At 32.7% G+C, this 7,054-nt stretch overlaps 1 pseudogene; it reads right to left on the bottom strand.

The window, feature by feature from the left end:
- Window positions 1-1,276: 1,276 nt before the first annotated feature.
- Window positions 1,277-3,806, bottom strand: LOC137647904 (uncharacterized; annotated as a pseudogene).
- Window positions 3,807-7,054: the final 3,248 nt, after the last annotated feature.

Raw genomic sequence — 7,054 nt, 5'->3', positions numbered from 1 at the left:
ATTGAAACTTTTAATTTGTTAATCAGTCCAATTAAGAATATTGCAACTCCCTTTCTTGAGCATAGTAGTTAATGGTGCAGAAAGGACAGGGAAATGTGGAATGAACTTATTATAAAATCTTACAACTCCAACAAAAAATCTTAATTGTTTCTTTGCTTATGGAAGGAGAAGATTTACTATATCGGCAATTCTATTACAAAGAGGTGTTAAAGAATTGTTACCAAGATGATATCCTAAATACTTAATTTTCTTATAAGCAAAGAAGCATTTCTTAGGGCCCCACTGTTAATCCATGTTCTCTTAATCTTAACAAAACATTTTTAAGATGAACTATATGATCTGACCAATTATTACTATAAATAAGGACACTATCAAAATAGCATGCAGTAATTTCCAAACCAGCCAAGACTTTTCTCATAAGTCTAACAAAAGTTGAACAAGCTATGCTAAGTCCGAACAGCATCTTCTTGAATTGCATCAAACCATACTTAGTTCCAAATGCAATATACTTTCTGCTTTCTAAAGTTAAGGGTACCTGCCAGTATCCTTTTGAAAAATCAAGCTCTGTAAAATAAACTGTATTAGCAAGCTTATGTAAGGATTCATTCATACGTGGTATGGGTTCGGCATCAAATACGGTTATTTCATTAAGACTTCGAAAGTCAACATACAATCTCAAAGACCCATCTGCCTTCTTAACGAAGACAACTGGGGAACAATATGGAGAATTAGATTCTTCCGTTATATCCAGTGAGAGCATTTGATCAACCTGATTGTTAAATTCATCTGTTAAACTAGTTGGAACAGGATAAGGTTTAGCACTCACTGGAATATTAGAGGTCAATTTTTTATCATGTTCCATATATCTAGCAACTCCAGGTCTTTCACCAATTACATCATGAAACTTATCCAAAACATTAACAAGTTCATCAGTTTGAGAATTTTTAAGATCTTTACTTATTTGATAACTGGTTTTATCAACCTTCAGATATTCTATATCACATATATCTGAAACAGGTTCTCCAACATTAACAACCTTAAAGTTAACATTACCAAACAAACCATTTGAAGTTTTAACCTCTTCTACTGCTTTTTGAATAACATTTACAATCTTCCTTCTAAAGTACTTCTTCAACATATTGGCATGATACAGTTTAAGATTATTCCCTACTTTAACAAAATAGTCAACTCCATTACTATGGCAACGATTAATCACATAAGGTCCTTTCCACTGCATTAGAAATTTGTTTGTATTATTTGTCAACATAATAAGAACTTAATCTCCCTCAACAAACTTTCTTGGCTTTGCTTTACGATCAAAATAATCTTTATATTTACGTGAATTTATTTCAGCATTACTAACTGTAATCTGGGCCATCTCTTGCAATTGAGAACGCAGATCTAAAACATACTTGTAAGTAGTTTTGATTTCATCATCAGCATTGCTACCAGCAACCAATTCATGAAGGATTGTTAGAGGGCCATGGACACTAAGTCCATACAAAAGTTCAAATGGGCTAAACTTTAAAGTATCCTTGGGAATTTCACGATAAGCGAAAAGAACACCAGGAATATACCGGTCCCATTCTGTTGAATGATCACTACAAACTTTCTTTAACATTTTTAAGTACATCATTCATCCGTTCTACAGTTCAATTACATGCAGCATGATATGGGCTTGTGAATAAAGCTCTAATTGATAATAATCTATGTATTTCTGCCATGAGATCTGACTTAAACTGAGTTCCCCTGTCGCTTAGTATTTCTTTTGGTACCCCAACTCTACAAAATACTTCTACTAAACTTTCAGCTATAGTAATAGTATCAATATTTCGAAGAGGTACAGCTTCAGGGTAGTGTATAGCTAAATCAATTATTGTAAGAGTATACTTGTGACCACGACTTGAAGCAGGAACAATCGGACCCACAATATCAATAGCCACTCTACTGAATGGTTCAGAAACTATAGGCATTTTACATAAAGACACTATCTTCACTCTTTTCCCAAATTTCTGACAATTATGACAAGACTTACAATATCTATCAATCTCTGCATTAGCCCTCTGCCAATAAAATTTAACAAGCACTTTGTCAATAGTTTTCCTAGAAGAAAAATTACCAGAAATAAGCGATTCATGTGCAAGTTTCGTAATTATCTCTCTATACTCGAGAGGAACTACAATTTGCATTTTACCAACATCTAGCTGATTTTTACTTTGCACACATTTACGATAAATCATGTTATTAATTACTATATAATTAACAACTCTCCCTTTGCAAGTTATTTCTTCCTCCTCCTTAAAGCTTTTCCTAATTGACCTCAGAGAATCACATGTCCACTGTTTATTACTAAAATCCACTGGATTTACTTTAACTTCAGACAAGACATCAGACAACGGTTTTAATGTAGTTTCCCTAAGACTGTTTTCTTGTAACCACATTAACATGTAACTTATTTACATCTAATTCGTTATCTGGCACAGGTGTTATACTCAACAATTTATTCCTGCCTGTATATGTTGTTTCAACCCAGGTATTAACCCAACAATTACATCAGAACATTTATTTGGTCTACGATAGCATTTACTCTACCGGAAAAGAATTTACTTGTAATGTTACATTTAATTTGGGGCAGATTTATTGGAACAACCATGAAATTAAACACCTTCACAGTTCTAGCCTTACCGAGATAACGTGTTGGAATCAAAATTTCGTGAAGAACATCACTATTACACCCAGTATCAAACAAGTCCTCTACTGTTTTGTTAAAAACTCTTCCTTTCTCATCCACAATAGGAGTCCTGAGGTTTTCTTCACTAGCTAGAGCGATACTGATCTTAGGAATATTTTTATTAGAATATTTAGACTGAGCAAAATTAACAGGATTGTTTGGACAATTGGGTTTAATATGCCCAATTTCTTTACATAGGTGGCACTGCAATGTTTTAAGATTATCAACAACTATTTTATCAGATTTAGGTTGCATTCCTAACTTTGAACATTTATCAGACTTAATTATAGAATTTCTACATTTATTAATACCGTGAGCAATCAGATACCTATCAGCAGCTAACGCCCTTTCATGAGAATTTTTACAAACCCTTTCTAAAAGAAATGTTCGCAAATCCCTTGAACTATTAGCCAACAACTGAAACATGATTACAAAATCAGACATCATCATAAGATTTATCAACATCCGCTAATTGCAAACACTTATCAAAATTCTGTCTTAGTCTATATGAATACTGCACAAAGCTTTCATTAGTTTCAATAAATCTCTCTCCAAATTTCTTTTGATATACCTGAGGATTGACCTGATACGCTTTCAATAAGGCTACCTTCAATTCCTGATAATTACTTGCAATAGCAGGGTCAAGTCCACAGTACACTTTCAAAGCTCGTCCCCTTAATAATGTGCCTAACATAGTACCATAGTCTTCTGGCTCCCATTTATGAAATTCATCTAATTTCTCAGATCTATTCATGTACACATCAATTTCATCAGTTTTCTCATCAAAAGGGGGAATTTTTTGCAAAGATATTACATTCTCGCTACCTACACCACCTATAGCACCACTATTTCTCAACTATGCTTTGGCTAACTCATGTTTCCTGACTTCCTCCTTCTCCTCCTTTTCTCTCTTAAGACATTCCAATTTAAATATCCCATCTTTCTCCTTTTCCGCCAATTCTAACTGAAACCTTTTCTCCTCTCTCTCAGCTACTCTATCCTCTCTAGCCTGTTGTTTTGCTATATATTCCTCAGCTTTAGCAGTTTTCATACCAAGCTTAATAGCTTTATCCATCGGTTCTAGAACAGTTTGATACTGGACATTTCGATAGCAGACATTTTGATACCGGACATTTCACTATTGGACATTTTGTGACAAGGATTTTTCGTTACCGGTCATTTCGATACCATTATATATACACATATATATATATAAGGCATGAAACCAAATTATAACTATAAGTAAAGAGTTAAAAGTACAAATAAAATAACTATTAAGACTAAAAGGATTCATATTGTAAAAAAAATATAACAAGTATAAATAAGAAATGATACAAGCAACAATATTATCTAGTTAAAAATGTTTAATGTTATGAGCAATGCCACGAAGATATTGGATTTTATTTGCAGGGTCATACTGTTCTAGCAATTTTCTTATACGCTGATTGACGTCCCTGTATTTTTTTTTTCGGGAGGTTACGCTGTCTCTATGATTGAGATGTGAAATTCTTGTTGCACTGAGAGCCCCTTCATGTTTTAAAGCAGTTATAAGGGATCAAATATTAGGATGCACAATTGTCACGGAGGTTCTTAGTGCATTATGGAATCCTTTAACATAGTTATTTGTGCATGGCATATCATTTTCAGTGCGTTCATGAACATTCCATAAATGAATAGGGAAGACTGGCTCGACTCTTCGCCTTCGTTGGTCACGACCTCTCACTCATCCAATATAATATGTTTCAAAATATGAAACAAGCTATTGGGGAAAATCGTCGTCATCAGTTAACTCCTCGAAGCCAACAATAACATCGTCAATGAAAAGGAAAGCAAGTGCGGATAAACATCTCGCTTTTAAACTAAAATCATCATCTTGGTGATATTGCTGTTTAAAATCTATTGTTACAACTTGTTTGTAAACATTTTGTGAGAGGTGAAATAGGCAACAGGTAGCATCTGAACTAGGAAATATATCTAATAAACTATTGATGGCCGCTTTTTCAAAATCCATCATCACAGTGGCTGGTTCAACATTATGCAAAAGTTCTTTTATAATAGTAAATAATCTATTGTAAGTATCTTGTGTCTTATTTGGCAGCAGGGCGAACATTCTCGGAACACTAATGTCGTTGTGTTGAATATGTAAAGTGTACATTTGATAATAGATAATTGGGCTACACTTAAATGTTCCATCTACTGCCCAATTTTTAACTCTTTTGATGTCACAAATTGCAGAGTCAGTTGCATATATCAAAATTCTTTCAGTATCATGTTTACCACTGTCAAACTGTAGCCACTTCAAACCATTGTCAAGGTAACAATACTGATCAGGAATTAAGTAACCATGCCGTTCCTGAGGTATAGGCGGTACATTATCTTCTACTTGTCTCCAACGTCTGATACTACGACTCACTGATGATACTAAAGGTAATTCTGAAAGAGCACACACATTCATACTTTGGGTTTGTTCACATATTATAGTCCGAGGAGCATCTTGTGTAGATCCTGAGATTATTTTCATTTGATGATGTGCTAATTTTGATGCAACTCTTGCTGCTGTAGCACTGTGATTATGCTCGCCTACAATCTTAACGAATTTGTTGTCACCATCACCAACATAGGTGTGTACACGGGCTTTACACAACCTATTTTCACACTGCCAATATTACTTGGAACCATCCTTATTAGTTTTGTTTTTATTATATATCCACTAATTTCTTTCAATTTTCTGTTGAAGAAATTAGACGAGGCATGGGTGATACAATAAAAAAAGATATATATATATATATATATATATATATATATATATATATATATATATATATATATATATATATATATATATATATATATATATATATATATATATATATATATATATATATACATATATATATACATATATATATACATATATATATACATATATATACATATATATACATATATATATATATATATATATATATATACATATATATACATATATATATACATATATATATACATATATATATATATATATATATATACATATATATATATATATATAGCAAATGCAGCAACCGTAGTTGATAGAAGCGTTAGTAGTAGACTGAGCGTGATATATACATACATTTTCAGGTTTCGATCAATGTTTATATAGTTAAAAAGAATATTTAGACAACCAATTACAAGACAGTGGGGCAATTGATTAAACAACCAAATACAAGAACTTTATGGCAATTATTTAAGCAACCAATTACAAAAACAGTATGGCAATCATTTACACAACCACTTGCAAGAAAAGTATGTCACTCAGAATAAACTCCAATATATTCGCGTACACACATATATATAGCGGTATCGAAATGACCGGTAACGAAAAATCTTAGTCACAAAATGTCCAGTAGCGAAATGTCCGGTATCAAAATGTCCGGTATCGAAATGTCCAGAATCAAACTGTCCGGTCACCTTATCCATCAAATCAACAAGATTCATAATGATGATGGGTAAGCATACAGTTATTAAAAAAAAAAAACAACAACACTTAATAATAAGTATTAGTAAAACATTAAATTATGAAATATGGCTAATCATGAACTTTACTTTAGAAGTAGTACTTCAATTATTACCAATGTCTGTTATGTGTTTTCCTTCATCAATGATAAAAATTTCCATGCCAAAAAAATAAACTAGCATAAAGAAACTGAATGCACAATAGGAACATTCAAGGATGAGAAAACAATCGGAACTTAAAGGAACATTAAACTTAGCCCTACGGCCTACAATAATTAAGACTGAATTACCTAGAATTAATAGGATAACGATACGGTTTCTAATTCACTTCCCGACCTCAACCTTTTCCTAGTACGTTATATGACAACACGAACAAATACAATTTTATATTGCACCACAACGAGAATTTATTCCACTTTCAATAAAGGGCTTTCACATGAAAACTCGCCTGACACAAAAGAAACAACATAGAACTTTACCTTAACTCCAGTGATATAACTTCCAGTGATAGGCCACAAACCTTGCAGAACACTTAAAGATAATCCACCAACCTTCACAGGTAAAGAAGTTCACATAGTTGTCAGCAGTAAACTCTAAATATAAATCATACATAAGTTACACAGTCTAGCAACTCTGCAAATGATCCTACTCCTTGCGCCAATTGTCAAGCTTTTATTTGCAGATGGAAACGAATTAGGCGCTTGTTACCTAACACTTTGGCTAGACTGGTATTTAGTAAAAAGAACTATAAAAATTATTCATTTATTAACAATAAATAGAACAACTCATAATAGTAATAGATGACACGTAGGTTGCAATGTGGGT

The sequence above is a fragment of the Palaemon carinicauda genome, chromosome 10 (genome assembly GCF_036898095.1).
Source record: "Palaemon carinicauda isolate YSFRI2023 chromosome 10, ASM3689809v2, whole genome shotgun sequence".
Classification (NCBI taxonomy): Eukaryota; Metazoa; Arthropoda; class Malacostraca; order Decapoda; family Palaemonidae; genus Palaemon; species Palaemon carinicauda.
The sequence above is the reverse complement of the archived record's forward strand: the minus strand, read 5'-3'. Positions and strand labels throughout refer to the sequence as shown.